The 17154-nt window shown below is 34.8% G+C and overlaps 1 long non-coding RNA gene across 1 annotated transcript in view; it reads right to left on the bottom strand.

Moving 5' to 3' along the window:
• Positions 1–778: 778 nt before the first annotated feature.
• Positions 779–17154, bottom strand: part of LOC107719653 (uncharacterized) — a 30365-nt gene continuing 13989 nt past the window's right edge. Inside the window, exons 3-5 of the long non-coding RNA XR_001637538.1 lie at positions 9751–9822; positions 2993–3080; positions 779–1491 (exon numbers count right to left, since the gene is read on the bottom strand). This is a non-coding gene — a long non-coding RNA (uncharacterized LOC107719653). The remainder of the gene's footprint in view (positions 1492–2992; positions 3081–9750; positions 9823–17154) is intronic.

The following is a 17154-nucleotide window of genomic DNA, read 5'->3' as shown; positions in this document are numbered from 1 at the left end:
ACTTATTGGTCAAGCGCAAGAACTCTTAAATAAGATGTGTATTTTAAGCCATTTTGTTTATTTATTACCACATATTTGCAGTTTCCTTCAGCCATTTATTACAAGATGGTGGGTTAATGTGTAAAAATGGTAGTCAATCTTAAACGAAACTGAATTTTACACTCTATATAATCACATAAAAGTGTAATTATCTGTACACACACAAACAAAGACATATAGACACACACACACACACACACACACACAAACAATAAAAATGACTATAGTTATAACTGTAAAAGACTGAAAATGCTAAAGTAAACACCTGTTAATTGGTTAATGGTAAGTTTCCTTACTATATAGGCCTATGGAAACCTGTAATATATCAAACATTACAAACATTTCATGTAATTTTACAGTAAAATACTATTAAATGTACCATTTTTGGAAGCAAAAAAGAACATAATCTTATAATTTACAGTGAAAAACCGTAAACTGATATTCCCAGAATTCTTAGTGTGACACTTCATGGTATTTCATTTAAATAATTGTGTTTCTTAACAGTTTTTACGTTGTGTGTTGCCATGGTAGTGTTTTGTATTTGTGTGCATGATACTGCGCACTTTCTATATGTTAGTATTTATCTCAGCTTTTGAAAAAGACTGTAATATTTTAAACTGTAATATTTACAGCAGAATTATTCTTTTTTTCTGTAAAAAGAACAGTATTTTTTATATATGGCTGTTATTTATATAAAACTATTGCAGGTATACAAAAAATGGCATCAGAAAAAAAAAAGAAGAATCACGGACTATGCCAGAATCCAACCTGCATAGTCCGCTTAAGTACCACAGCACAACACATGTGCCAACATCTATACCACATTATTAAGGTTAATAAGTTTTAGACTCACAGGCTTGGACAGGGTTTGGAAAGGTCTTGTCTTTATTTATTATACAAAGGAAACATTCATTGGCCTTAAAGGGGCCTTTGACATGGTGTTCGCAGTCCCGTGGTGTCTTTGCCACGAAGAGCCACAAACAAACTCAGATGAGCAAATGAGTATATCCAGCTCTGTCAGTTAATATTTATATCCGATGCCACTGCGAGAAGGAAATCTGGGACACAGTTGCATTCATTGTTCAGTGAGCTTTCTTTAACAGTCCAACCCACCGACAGCAATGAATGTTGATTGTGACCTTTGTTGTAGTTTTCAAGGTCAAACTTTTCAGGCATCGTACGAGGCTGCCAGTAGTGTTGGAAGACAAAACCGTCGCGTCTCCAGGAGTCCATGCTAAAATTCGTCTTTGCCGGCGGTGGGGAGAGGCAAGGCTCGGTAGGGCTCGGTCGCAGGGTACAATCAACGGTCGATGGTTTTTTTCTATTTAGCTCAAACTCACCGACAGCGTTGAATGTTCACTGAGGCAAACGGTGGCCTGATGGTGAGTCGACTTGACAGTGTGCGCAGAGGTCACCGTGGAGTAGCGGGCGGGTGCATCCCACCTCTCTATTCTGGAAGGACATAGCACAGGTCACCTACTCCAAAATACAACACAATGAATTCTGCTCTCAAACTTATATGCCCTTTTGATGGTTTGGAAACACAACAAACACAACATAACAAAAAAATTGACTGTATTTATCGCCGTTTGTCTTATTGTGCAGTATTTATTAGTGCACACTATACTTATTTTTTACATTGAAAATATACAATTAAATTTACAGGTTTTATAATCTTTAGTTGAGATGTAATAGCACTAAAATATTTTTTTGCTGATGTAACCAAGGCCACGTGGGTGGGGCAAAAATATGAACCAATAATATTTGATCACTTCTTCACTATTAAATCAAGCCCCGCCCTACATTTCTTCCAGTTCAATATTCTTTTTCACTTGAAAATACAATACAGAAGTTGTTGTTAAATTAATATACAAGTAATTAAAAATAGAGTTAACATACAAGTCATCATTGGTGATGGCTTTTAACAAACACAGTCTTGCTAACATGACTATAAAGCAAACACAGTCTTGCTGTAAAAAACGATTAAATTCAGTATCCACATCTTAGATAGCACATCTGCCCTTAATCCAAGTGAAAGCAGTAACAGAGAAAGCAAGAAAAGGAAACAACAAAAGAGAACAGATGTTATATGGAGGATCTGTAGCATATTCATATGAAACGTATAATTTATTATTCAATAAATATTGAAAAGGACCCATTATAAGAACTATTATCTTAAAAGTCTATTCAAAAGATGAGAAAAAAGCAAATACTTTAAAGGTGCGCTCAGTATTTTTTTGGTTTATATTGTGCTGGTTGCAATTTCTAACATGACATACTGACATCTAGTGTTATGGATGTAGCATGATGCGGAACCAAAAGCATTTAGTTACTAATAACATTGAAGAAATGCTCGTTTTCATAGTTCACCATGATTAATATATTCAGCAAGCGAAAGTTTGCAATAATAGGATGGTTAAAATAAGTAGTTTTCAGCAGGAAAATGTCTTAAAGTGGTGGCCTCCATGAGGCGACCCACTCCATGTAAAATAAAACAGCTTTTATTGGGCTACTGATATGCCTTTTAAAATCACATTTACTTTTGTTTAGTACTATTTCTATTTGTGTAAAACTTTTAACAAGGAAAAAAAAATAATGAGTGCACCTTTAAAGGGATAGTTCTCCAAAAAATGAAAATTCTGTCATCATTTATTCACACCATGTTGTTCCAAATCTGTATGCATTTCAAAAAATGTTGGTAACCAAGCAGATGCTGGTAGCCATTGACTTCCATTGTATTTTTCATATAAGTCTAGAATCTGTCTGGTTACCAACATTCTTCAAAATATTTTTTTGTGTGTTCAACTGAAGAAAGAAACTCATACAAGTTTGGAACAACTTGATGGCGAGTAATCAGAATTTTCATTTTTGGGTGAATCTCTTTAAGCCAGTTGACAAATTATCAACCTATATCTGTAGACGTGCCCTTTGCCATCTGAACATCAACGCTCACCTTTACAGTGGTGCAGGACAGGGTCAGTCGCCAGGAGTGATTTGGCCTCCCACCTCATCCAGTGTATCTGCTGAACCAACTTTGGAAACTGCAAAGACACCCACACATACATGCACACATAAAGAAAGAGATTGAGAGTGGTGAAAACGAATCTGTACATTAAACAGATGATGGGTGTGAATCAAACAGCTAACCGCACCCCTACCCCCACGCAAATGATACACACTAGGGTTGTAACGATATACCGGTGTGACGGTTTATCACGGTTTGAGCGTGCACGGTTATCATACCGTAAACATTTGCATATCTACGTTTTTTTAAAAAATGAATGAAAAAAAATCTCACCCCCGCATATGCAACTTATTTCCGCTCGGCTGCTTCACTCTGCATTCACTTGGCTGCTTACACGCACGTGCAGCGGAGAAAATGACAGAGACTGAGATAATATTTCATCTCCATCCCCGCCGAAAAAAAAAGTTAAAATCTGCAGTATGGGAATACTTCGGATATTAAAAAAAACCAAAAACAAACGTGGGGTTGTCCTTGAGGACGGATCCAATTTGCAAAAAATGTGAACGCAAAGTGGCTGCAAAAGCAGGCAATACATCCAACATATTCGCTCATATTTGCGGACACCATCCCTCCATGCAGATAAAGGTGTGTCGCATTAATAACAAGTTATAAGTTAAGGCCGTATGATTTCCGTGATGCAGAGGGAATCCCGGTGCAGTCGTGAACATGGAATTTACAGTATAACGAGGATGTCAAGTAAAACGCGCAATCTGATGGATGGATAAATCAAAAGTAGATATGATATGTGTCTGTGAATATTTATGCGCAAAGAGACAGCTATATAAATAATCTGCTTGTTTCTGCATGTCTCTGAGGGGCGCCGTTTTATCTACTGCATACTGAAGTAGCCTACGCATGACGCTAATGGTGTGTTCAGCGTCTACATAAACATGAACATCAGCAGAGCTGCTCTGAGAGAAAACGTAAATAAACATTTCCTAGTTTTATTTGAGAAAAACCATTGTCAAATACACTCTGAAACTCAAAGGTCCGCTACAACCCGTCAAAATAAACGTTCGATTTAATTTGAAATTATGACAGAAATATATTAGCATTGTACAATGTACTTCAAAGTTATAATAACAATAATAATATTCTTTATAATAAAATTATTTAAACATTGTTTTCAAGGAATATCATGTTTGTCCATGTTTAAACTTTGCCAAAAATAAAAGGAGTTGTAAATTTTCATTTGATAATTTAAAACATGATTAAAATGTTAAAGTGTGATATAGATATACATATGGTGTACAGCTTTATTTTGTATTGTTTTTTTAATTAATACATTTTTTCAGAAGGGAGACTTCAATACTTTCATTAAAATGGTTTCAAGTTTGTTGTAATAAAGGATTTGTTCACTCAAATAACTTGTTCTTGTTCTTTTAAGAATTGTTCTGATAAGAATTATTGTTTAATATATACTGTGATAACCGTGAAATTTTTTTTTGAGACGATTATCATACCGTGAAAATCTCATACCGTTACAACCCTAATACACACACACATACTTTGCCACACTTTGACTTGACTGCCACTCTCTTCTCTTCAACACCCTCACTTTGATCATCATGATTACAGTAATTGGGTCTGTAAGATCTTCACACAAGAGGCCTCTATCAGGACGAAGGAGGAGGACATAACGCACACACACATATGTCACCGCTTCTAATTGCATGCTTTGGTGATACTGAAAAACATGGCTTCCTCACATATCAGGCAAACAAAAATATCTGCACTGATGTACACTAGCCATGCAGCCTTTCAAAGCCCAAAAAACGGTGTGCGTGTGTTTGGATGAATGGCCAACTGAAGCTTACTGACAGACAGGAAGCCCGCAGGCCTGTCAAAAGGATGCGCAAATTTTTCATACAAAATAGCATTGTGGATATATATTAGCATGCTAGGATAGCTTTTCAATAACCTTAAAAATCGTTCCATCATGGACACCTGAAGCCATGAAATTTTTTTTGTCCGTTTCACACATTTTTGGGATTGTGAAACATTATGAGATTGATTTTATCTGCGGTTGCTTGCATAAACACCATCTCGCAATGTCATAGCACATGCACAACAAACAAACAGTATAAAGTAGTGATGTCCGGTTCGCGAATGAATCGTTCAATTTAACTGGTTCTTCTTAGTGAACCGGTTGAACCAGTTCACCAAATCGGACTGAATCGTTTGAAACGGTTCGCGTCTCCAGTAAGCACTAATCCACAAATTACTTAAATTATTCACTTTTTAATGTGGCTGGCACTCCCTCTGAGTCGAAAATAAACCAATATCCCGGAGTAATTCATTTACTCAAACAGTACACTGACTGAACTGCTGTGAAGAGAGAACTGATGATGAACACGAGCAGAGCAGCATGTGTGCAGTGAGCTGGATAACGAACGTACACACCCACTGCTGGAGCGGTTCTCGTTCTCGAGTCAAGAACCGGTTGCATCGGTTTTCGGATCACCAGTACACTGAACCGAGAACCGTTTCTTTCGGACACGTCCGATTTGAGAACCGATGAGCTGATGATACTGCGCATGCGTGATTCAGCGACAGCGTGTGTGATCTGAACTACCGAACCGAACAGTAATGACTGTCACAGCACAGCAGCACCGCCCGCCACAGGTGTCTGAACTCTGAACCGGACAACTGATGCCATCGTGAGCGCGGGTGAAACGAGGATAATGGGCCAATCCGGCGAAACGTAAGTTTACTTAATTACAAATAAACCGTAATGGATTATACATAGTAAGTGGAGCATAGTTTCTGCGCTGATGAAGACTAATTTATTGACGTCATAACTGTAAAACATCCTAGTTTGCAGATCACTGCCTGTATATGTGTTGATGCTTTAGATACAAAAATCCAAATTGTAAGAAACGTATCAGATTAGATAATATAAATATATTTTATTTTACTTTTTTTAAAAAGATGAATGTGTCCTAATCTGTGTACTTTGTTCAGTTGAAGATTCTGTTAGGTTATAGGCCAAAGGGGTTTGTCAGGGAAGTTGGACAACGAGGACTCTATGTTTAATAGGAATAAGGGATGATTTATGAATTACATGTACTGTAATTTTTTATTTGATATCATTACTTCATCGCGAATGACGTCATTACGTTAGGGCGTAAAAGAACTGATGAACCGGTTCATTGAAATGAACTGCCCGGAAGAACCGGTTTGCATCAACTTCACATCACTAGTATAAAGGGGAGGAGACGAACCAGGGAAAATATGGAAGTCTCTTTGTTAAATTAAAAGAGCCCCTTTGAAAAAGAAATTATTTGAGAAAGTGACAAGCGATAAAAGCTATCTTCTAAAAAGTTGTTAATTGGGACAGTGTACCTCTATTTAAATTATGTCAGTAACTGACATAGAAGTCAGTTTATATTTCATGCTTATTTAATTATTTCCAAATGTTCTGTTAAAGACTTTTAATTTGAAACTGCTTAGGAAAGAGCTGTTTTAGTAGAGACTTTCATTATGACAAGCAGCCATAGTGACTCTACTAAGAAGTCTGCACCACATGTTAAGAAGCAGAGTGTTCTACATTTCTAATGTATATTAAACTTCATCTAGTCATCTAAAGTTACAGAAGATGTCCCAAGATGCAAGATTAAGTTCTCCTGCAGTAATAAGCAGCTAATTAATTCTCATGGCATGTTGAGTTGGACAAGGTGACCAGATTTCTGAAATGAAAACTGGGGACATTTCCTAGTTCAGTGGTCAAAATATCACAATCTCACTTGTGATTATCAACAAATTCTACAAATTAAAAAATGGGGACTATATATTTTTGTATGCTTTTTCATTTTTGTGGGTTCCATATATTAATATCATAATTAATCATTACAGCGATGTATGAGGATCAAACCCTAGTTTTTTAATACAATACACCAAAAATCACACTATGAAAATATAAATAGTAACCTTTGCAAATAGCAAACATCAGCACTCGCAGCGCCCTCTGCTAGTGAAAATAATCACAATCATACATTTGCAAGCTGGCTAAATTGGTCGGGCTTTTACAGTGTATTTGCGGGTTGTTTTGAATGTGCTGTAAATCCGGGACATTTCCGGGGACAGCTCCAGTCGGGGACAAGACACCAAAAACTGGGACTGTCCCCGGAAAACGGGGACGTCTGGTCACCCTAGAGTTGGATGGTTATCCTGATGGCGAACCTTTCAATAAATTGCCAGTCTTCAAAGAATCTTTGTACTTGTTAAATTACTGGAGGGAGCTATAAAGTATAAATGTTAAAGTAGTCATGTGAAAAATGTATGAAAAACACAAAGAAAACAATCATATTGGATACAACATCTTCTCTTGAAGATTCGCAGTCATGCTATTTCATGCTAACAGTCCAATATGGCAGCTGTACTGTAGGAATGTGCTGTTGTTACGTTTTTTTTGGTGCGATAAAGGGATAAAAGCTATCCTCTAAAAGCTACTTTTAATTGTAACAGGCAAACTGTTTGTTGCTAGTTATCTTGAATCTAAAAAAGTTATTGTAAATCTTAAAAAGAAGTAGTCATGTGAAAAAAAAAGTACTCTTACGAAAATTAACCATGGTTTTACTACAAATAAAACGAAAAACCATGGTTACTACAGTAAAAGACGAGATAACTCGTCAATGGCGAGGAAAGAGTTAACCATGGTTTGTTACACTAACCACAGTTTAACCATGGTATTTGTAGTAAAACTGGTTATACAAATGGTAATCAATATGCCAAAAAACTATGCTTACTACACATTTACAATAACAAACCTATGGTTAATTTTTGTAAGGGATACAAAGAACATAAAGAAAATCAAGAATCATACAGGGCCGAACATGTTTTCTTGAAGACTAGCAGCTATGCTATTTCTATGCTAATAGTCCAATTCAAGTTTTGTATAAGATTCAGACTATTTGCTTGACCATTAAGCCCACCACTGCCTTTAATATGTCCTCTACCTGTGCTATAGCAACCCAGAGTGTTTCTCTACAGAGCTAAGATTACAAACACAACATTAGCGGCTAAGCTAGCAGAGCAGCAGGCGCACTAGGTGCGTGTTCTGTGTTATTCGCATTTAAATTTCCCTCAAGTGAGATGTGGGAGGGGCTTAGAGAGCAGGAAGCTAATGACAGTATGAGCAATAGTGGGCTCGTTAGTCTCCCACCTCCTCCGCAGTAGACACAATAATTTTTCTGGATTATTTATTGCTGTGCGCTGAAAGAGAACATCCATTTGCCAAGGGTTTCCTCAGAGGCCTGCTCCGCTCAGCCTGACAGCCTCTACCGCTGCGATCGTAACATCTCAGATGAGAGATTATATACACACTTGTGCTTTTTTTGGCTATTTTTATTCATACAGTAGGTACTGTGGAGAGAGAAAATGTCAATAAACCTCTAGGCTTCAATAAAACATAGGTTTAACTGAACAGGAAAAAAAAAGAAAAATCATAGATTTTCAATGTCATGTCAGACTTTTGGATCTCATTGCATATCCTAAGATGTAGTACATAATATTTGACTGTATTTTTGATGGCACAAAGTTTACTGATAGTGCTATCGATAAAATAATTTTATAAATTAATGCTGCTTCCACTGTATAAATGAGTCACTCTTATAGTAAAACCATAATCAATTTTGCATTTACTATGGTTTTACTACAAACCATAGTTAAGCTCTAGATGCTGTAATAAAACCATGGTTAATTTTTGAAGTTTTTATGGTTTTACAGTAAATACTGTTGTAAAACCATTGTTATTTTTGTAGTTAACATAGCTTTTCTACAAAAATTATAGTTAGACCATGATTACTGTAGCAAAACCATGGTTATTTTTGTAGTTACTGTTTTTTACACCATAGTTAGACCATGGTTACTGTAGTGAAATCATGGTTATTTTTGTAGATACTATGGTTTTACTACAAAAAACATAGTTGAACCATGATTACTGAAGTAAAACTATGGTTATTTTTGTAGTTACTACAGTTTTCAACAAAAACCATAGCTAGACCATGATTACTGTAGTAAAACCATTGTCATTTTTGTAGTAAATATTGTTTTTCTAGAAAAATCATAGTTAGACCACGGTTACTGTTGTAAAACCATGGATAATTTTAGAGCTGCGATTTCTCTACCGAACAGAACTGTACATTCATGTGGTGTTCCAGACCCTCAATACCTGTGTTCCTGTTGTGACTCTCTCTTTCATTTCTTTTAGCAATCTTTACTACTCTACTATCACCTACTTGCTATTAACCCATTAGCCCGTGGGCATAAAATAATCACAATACAAACCCATGCCCCTTTCAGTCTAAAATTACACTATTTTCCAACCCCCTCTAAATTCATAACACAAAGGCGAGCCAACCTGGCCTCTAATTGGACATTATAATTGCAGATGTGAATTAATGGGCCAAACATTGATAGTGTAAGCACATAAAACCTCGATCCCCGACCACACACGATGCGGTTTCACAAGCATTAGCACATCATTACCCTGACGGTCTAAACACAAGTGAATGTGATAGCTGGCTGGGAATGTGATGTTGGGGTATTATGTAGACACATAACTCAGGAAAATTTCCCCCCAAATATGTTGAGGCAATGTTTGAGGATCTCACAAGCATGCTTCTTCATTTCTCTGACATAATTACAATAAACAGATTTCGCCCTCCCTCAAGGAGAGTAATTACCTCGCGACACACTGAAAGCTCTTCTAATGGTGAGATGCCACAGACAAGACGTTGTCTCCTTCATGTCTGAACCTGACAGAGATTTGGAGAGAGAGCAAAAAAATTAAACAAAATGGCTACGTTGTGCTCTTTTTATCAAATCTCTTTCATAATGTATGGTAGAAGAATGATATTTGAATAGACTGAGGAGATTTAAGCCCCATATCTGTGGTTTAAAGGAAAAAGTGCATGAGGAGCCGGTGCATTTTGGGTCATCTCTCTTTTTCTAACAAATCATTTAAGGGTGTGGAGGACGTGAAGGATTTTTCCAAGCACTTTGGAAGGAAGTTGAAAGATTTCTGGACTTCCTTTTGCAAACACTCACGGTGTGTACAAATTCTACACCTGGAGGGGTCAATCTGAGGGAAGCCCGTAAACTCTTGGCAGGAGTTCTGCTTTTCTCAATTCTGATACATTTTGTTAGAGTTATGCTTAAACAATTTGCCAATGAGGCAAGAAAAGTAAACTTCCTTTAAAAAGATATATTCTCTGAAAACAAGTCATAATATCTCACACAATTTTGGTTCTCATGCAGATGTATTGTTCAGATAACATTATTTGTTAAAAATAAAATTTTAAATAAATATAAAAGATGAGGAAAATGTAATAAATAAATAAATAAATAAAAAGACATGAAATGAAAATTAATGAATACATAAATATAAAAGATAAAAATTAGATGAAAATGAATGAATGAATGAATGAAACAGATACACATAAAATTAAAATGAATGAATGAATGAATAAATATAAAATATAAAGTGAGATGAAAATAAATCAATAGATGCATTTATGAATGAAACAAATGAATCTGGAGGGGTCAATCTGAGGGAAGCCCGTAAACTCTTGGCAGGAGTTCTGCTTTTCTCAATTCTGATACATTTTGTTAGAGTTATGCTTAAACAATTTGCCAATGAGGCAAGAAAAGTAAACTTCCTTTAAAAAGATATATTCTCTGAAAACAAGTCATAATATCTCACACAATTTTGGTTCTCATGCAGATGTATTGTTCAGATAACATTATTTGTTAAAAATAAAATTTTAAATAAATATAAAAGATGAGGAAAATGTAATAAATAAATAAATAAAAAGACATGAAATGAAAATTAATGAATACATAAATATAAAAGATAAAAATTAGATGAAAATGAATGAATGAATGAATGAATGAAACAGATACACATAAAATTAAAATGAATGAATGAATGAATAAATATAAAATATAAAGTGAGATGAAAATAAATCAATAGATGCATTTATGAATGAAACAAATGAAATGAAAATAAATGAATGAAAAAATAAGACAAAAAAATCAATAAAAGATATAAATTGAAATGAAAATGAAGTGAATGAATGGATGAAAAATACATATGAAACAAAATTGGATGAAAATGAATGAATGAATAAATAAAAAGTATACAAAGGAAATTAAAATAACTTCATGAATAAATGAGATACAAATTAAATTAAACAAATAAATATAAAACAAAAATGAGATGAAAATGAATGAATGAAAATACAAATGAATTGAAATTAAACAAATACATAAAGATACAAATAATTCAATAACAGATACAACTGAAACTAAAATGAATGAATGAAAAAAAGAAACATAAAAATGAGACATAAATGAATGCCTGAATAAATGAAAAAGAAAGTTATGCTTAAACAATTTGCCAATGAGGCAAGAAAAGTAAACTTCCTTTAAAAAGATATATTCTCTGAAAACAAGTCATAATATCTCACACAATTTTGGTTCTCATGCAGATGTATTGTTCAGATAACATTATTTGTTAAAAATAAAGTTTTAAATAAATATAAAAGATGAGGAAAATGTAATAAATAAATAAATAAATAAAAAGACATGAAATGAAAATTAATGAATATATAAATATAAAAGATAAAAATTAGATGAAAATGAATGAATGAATGAATGAATGAAACAGATACACATAAAATTAAAATGAATGAAAGAATGAATGAATAAATAAATATAAAATATAAAGTGAGATGAAAATAAATCAATAGATGCATTTATGAATGAAACAAATGAAATGAAAATAAATGAATGAAAAAATAAGACAAAAAAATCAATAAAAGATATAAATTGAAATGAAAATGAAGTGAATGAATGGATGAAAAATACATATGAAACAAAATTGGATGAAAATGAATGAATGAATAAATAAAAAGTATACAAAGGAAATTAAAATAACTTCATGAATAAATGAGATACAAATTAAATTAAACAAATAAATATAAAACAAAAATGAGATGAAAATGAATGAATGAAAATACAAATGAATTGAAATTAAACAAATACATAAAGATACAAATAATTCAATAACAGATACAACTGAAACTAAAATGAATGAATGAAAAAAAGAAACATAAAAATGAGACATAAATGAATGCCTGAATAAATGAAAAAGAAAGTGAAATTAAAATGAATCAATAAATCTAAAAGATAAAAAGATCAAAAATGAAAAAGACATTTAAACAATTAAATAAATTAAACAATGATTAACAGTTATTTTTGCAGTTTAATTTGAGACCATAAATCATTAGCCTAGTGGTCTAACAATGTATCGCAGAATAATATTAAAGGAAGTTTGAAAATAACCACTTGCACTGAATCACATGCTCTGATTTGAATGCTACTAGGTAGCAGTGGTAAGTTATATCTGTTCTTATCAATGTGGTACAGTATCATTTGCAAATCCAACCGATTCAACCAAAATTTGCATAAACAATTGCAATTCAGTCAAATGGATTCTCCTTATTCAAAATTACAAGCAGCTTTTGAAGAAACCGCAGCTGCACCTTGAAACGTGTGTTGAAACAAAACATTAAAAATATAGGAGGGTTAAAGACAAAATTTCAAAAGACATTGAAAACCTCATGTTGACTAACCAATAATCTAAATATACGTGCCTTTCTCAGTGTCTCTGGTGGTCAAATGCCTATTTATCTATAAGATAAAGGCAAATGTGCTGAACTATTTCCTTGTGTGCTCCTTTAACACTTTCTGCCTCTGTGTGTCAAAGAAACTCGCTGTCTCACGCGTCTGTGTTAGCCTGCTAGGACAGATGGCAGTCAACCTTTGATATCTCAAAGGCCAGGTACATGTGAGAACACGGTGACGCCCAAACTCACATGGAGCAGTGACAGAAGATGAAAAGAAAGCAACCAAGGAAACTGACAACACGTGAAATGCACAAGTCTCTACGGTGCTGTCGGACACAAAGAGCACCTGGGAGACAAGAGCTGAAACTACATCAATTCATTTTGAAACACTGAAGGCAAAAATAGCTATTTACTTGGAGACAAATTAAGGGCGAAGTTGCAGAAAGGAGAAGTCAGAGAGAAGATATTGAATGTTTTCTAATAGTAATCATTTAAATGCATAGTTAGGACAGCAATAGTAATGATAATATAGGTTTATCATTTTTCGCTGTCGTGATTTCAAAGGTAGTGTATCTAATCAAACTAATCTGTATTTTGGCATAAAATCTGTCTGAAAAATTATTAATAAATTAAATCAATTGAAGTTGTAGAAATGAGGAGTCAATATATTGCATGTTTTCTAATAAAAAATTTTAATGTTTGAAAATGTTATTGCATATTTAGGACAGCAATAATAATAATAATAGGCTTATCACCTCTTGTTGTTGTGATGTCAAAGGTCACATGTCCAATCAAACTTTTCTGTATTTTGGCATAAAACCTGTATCATATTTAATCAACTGATCTTGACCAAAAATTCAACCAAAAGTTGCTCAGATCTTTCTCTTTAAGAGCTCAGGTGACATAAAATGGCTACAAATTTGATGTTTCCACTCTGTCTCAGATGTTTCCTCTAAAAAAGAAGAAGAAGAAGAAAAATAGGACAATTGTTGACATACTATAAGAAAGATTGGCTCTATACTATTAGATAGTTTGATCATTTTAAATTAAGAAATTAATTATAAATGCTCACATTTATAAACATTTATAATTATAACATTTATAATTATAAATCTTGACAGCAGACTTTGGTATCCTGACATATCTGAGCTTTTTTTTTAAAATTTAGGATAAAAATGGAAGACAACGGAAGTCTCCATTGCTGTTCCTTTAATCTCATCACAGTATGGGAGAAACATTTGAGAATCTAATTCTGTCCTATGAACTGCTGGCTCTCCAGGCACACTGAAATCCCCTAAATCAGTTTTAATAAAGATTTGTTTAATTTGTTCAAATCACAGATGTCTACAACTCCAACACCCATGTGATGTGCTGAATTGCACAATGTTAAGTCATCCGGTTTCATTTTCCAAGCTTTCTTCTACTTGACAATTTGATGAACATTTTTATTTTGGCTCGCAATTTTTGTCTTCCACAAGCTAATATATACACAAGCCAGAAACATAAACGAGGACCACCCACAAACTGCTCTGAAGTCTTACAGTGCACAACGGACTAGAAATACATTTAATTTAATAATATCAATGTCAATGCATGAAACTGAGCCGATTTTATGTTTTAATTGAACATTTAAAACCTCAAATATCTCCACAATCTCCACAGTGGCATGACTTCTGCAGACCAGCCTCCATACATACTCATTCATTTTTTTCTAGACTTTATTGTGGCGCTAACCAGTTGCAACTTGTCGCCCAAGCTTTGGACCACCCAGATTAGCCTTCTTAACAAGGCCTTCGATGTTTTAATTGTCTCCATCCTCTGGGTGTGCCATTGACTTGAAAGTACGTCGACATAACAGCAGTTACCTCCCTCATTTGTGCTTGAAGATTTATACAGAGTACAAATTCGCCACAGTGAAAACCAGCTATTACACACCCAAACCTTATATCGAAAATAGACAATTCCAGCATTTAAAATGGCATTTTCCAAGATAAAATTACTACCATCTTCAATTTGATCTAAAACAAACCTACAGAAGTCTGAGAGACAGGCTCAAAACTAAAAAAATAAGGTTATACGATTAATGTGTAAACATTTTCAGGGCTAAAAAAACACATCTGCGAGGTAGCAATTTTTATTTGTAAACCTGTCTTTTGTGTGCCAAGGTCGTGGGTTCAATTCCCACACTGGTAAGCATACTAAAAAACAATATACAATGAATATAAGTCGCTTTAGATAATGAAATTCACAGGCCTACATGCACACGCATGAGGTAGAAAATGTTATGGCTTGTAAGCAGGAGCATTCAGAGGTAAGTTTTTAAGATGAAAGGACATCATAAATTCTGAGACGCTGTAATAAAAGACTGTCTCCTAAAACAAGACGCTCCACGGCCCCTGATAGTCTGTAATTTACAATGACAATATCAGGGACAGTCACGAAGCAGGAGGCAATGTGCAGGGTAGCGGGAGAACATAGCCTTGTTTTTCCTACTTTAATAATTCATCTTTTGTCTTAGAAGCGTTCATCTTCTTAGCATATCCAAACAAACTGTTTCCCCTCGAAATCTTCAAATGATCCATTAAAACGAGCTAATTTAAGAGCAACAACTATATTCAGGCTGCAAAACACAGGACGCCGAAAGAAAACAGAAGAGGGTGCGATCACCCCCTCATAATATGCAAAGTTTCACCCTGAGGTATTAATCTGTTTCCATTGTAGCTAAGCGCAGATTGCTATCAAGCTCCATTTGTCATTGACAGTGAGGTTAATGACCCTGAACTCGCGTGAGCAGCTCCTGGGCAGCAAAGACACAAGGTGGTAAGTAACTCAATATATTTTCCCACAGCAGCATTAACGGCTACAAATTTGCTAGGCAAATTGAGTGTGATGAGCACATTTTATACCGCTTTGGCTCGTGGTTGTACCGACTTAATCTCTTTGGCTCGTGGTTGTACCGACTTAATCTCTTTGAGACCATTTATCTCTCGAAATGCATTACGGGCAAGGAGGGCCTGTTGTAGCATTGCTCGTTTGATCAATTTTGGATTACAATGTTGCTTGTTTGGACTAGACATCTTGACCTAGTGCTTTGCTTATATGGAGAATATCAATATCTAGTTCAAAAATACATGGCAGTTTCCTTGTGTACAAGGCAAGCAAGGGTATGAACGTACACAAAGTTGCTATAGAAAGGATGCAGATTGAGGAGATTTTCCAGGTCTTTCTATCAACACAGTCATGTGAAGAGTCTTTTGTCCCTTCACAAACCCTGGGCTCTAAAGAGCTTTCAGTCCATCTGAAGGTTCAGCATGTTATGAAAGAAACAAGTCGGGAATGCACTGAAAACCACTGTGTCCAAAACAAGCCTCCACAGAGCCAAGGATTTCAAGCGTTCGTGAACCTAGTAGGAATACCGTTCTCAGATTCCATCCAGGTTTCCCTGAAATGCTACGATCATTTCAAACGCTACAGTACGAACCACCAAGATAAAGACACAATGTGGTTCGCCAGTGGTTTTTAACCTCCGGTGATAAGTGAAATGGCTGGCTGTGCTTATACTGGCAGGCAGGGAGGAAAGAGAGGCCAGATAATCTCTCTCTGGTCAAGTGCCCGTGGCCCTGGCACTGCTCTCGGAGGTAGTAAAGCTGTCCAGATTTCATGCCGGTAACTATCGCTCAGGTCCTGTAGCCCAGCTACCTAATTAGCACAGGCCCAGGAAACACGCTCATTTAGCATGCTGTAAAGTATTAGGTAAACTATCCTCCCACTTACAAAAATATACACAATTTCCGGACAATATTCAGTTCCATTTTCCAGTACTAAATTATGAATATGCAACACAGCCTAACGGTTAGCACATGTGCCATATTTACATTTATGGTCTGTGTTTTTATCCAAAGCAACTTGCAGTGCATTTAAGATATACATTTTGAGCTATAGGAACACTTCGACCTGTGGTGCTAAAGCAGGTAACAAATTTAGATTATAAAAATGTTGTGGGAACATTGTTTTGGAATATTTCTAAAAAGCTGAATTGTCCAGTTTTCTTGTTGTGATTAGAACATTATTTAAAGGTTACAAAAACGTTTCTTGCAACATTCTGCAACTTTTTAACCCAAAATATAACATTGATTGGACGTTTACTTTTAATATTCTAAGAGTGTTAAAACGTCCGGTTTTCTGGTCGTGATTAGAACGTTATTTAAATGTTACAAAAACGTTTCTTAAAATGTTCATCAAGTACAATTAACATCATAAGGACGTTCCGAGTATGTTGATCTCAAAACATTTTCTCTCAACATTATGGGAATACATATCAAATATGAATAAATTTCCATAAACATTACTTTAAGGATGTTTTGTACTAATATTTATATAATCTTTAAAAAACATTAATGAAAGTTGTGAGAACGTTCCCTGTTAGCTAGGAAAGCATGTGTTCGAGTGTGGTTTGCA

This window comes from Sinocyclocheilus rhinocerous, unplaced genomic scaffold, assembly GCF_001515625.1.
Source record: "Sinocyclocheilus rhinocerous isolate Xijiao unplaced genomic scaffold, SAMN03320098_v1.1 scaffold1294, whole genome shotgun sequence".
Lineage (NCBI taxonomy): Eukaryota > Metazoa > Chordata > Actinopteri > Cypriniformes > Cyprinidae > Sinocyclocheilus > Sinocyclocheilus rhinocerous.
This window is presented reverse-complemented; position numbering and strand designations above follow the sequence as displayed.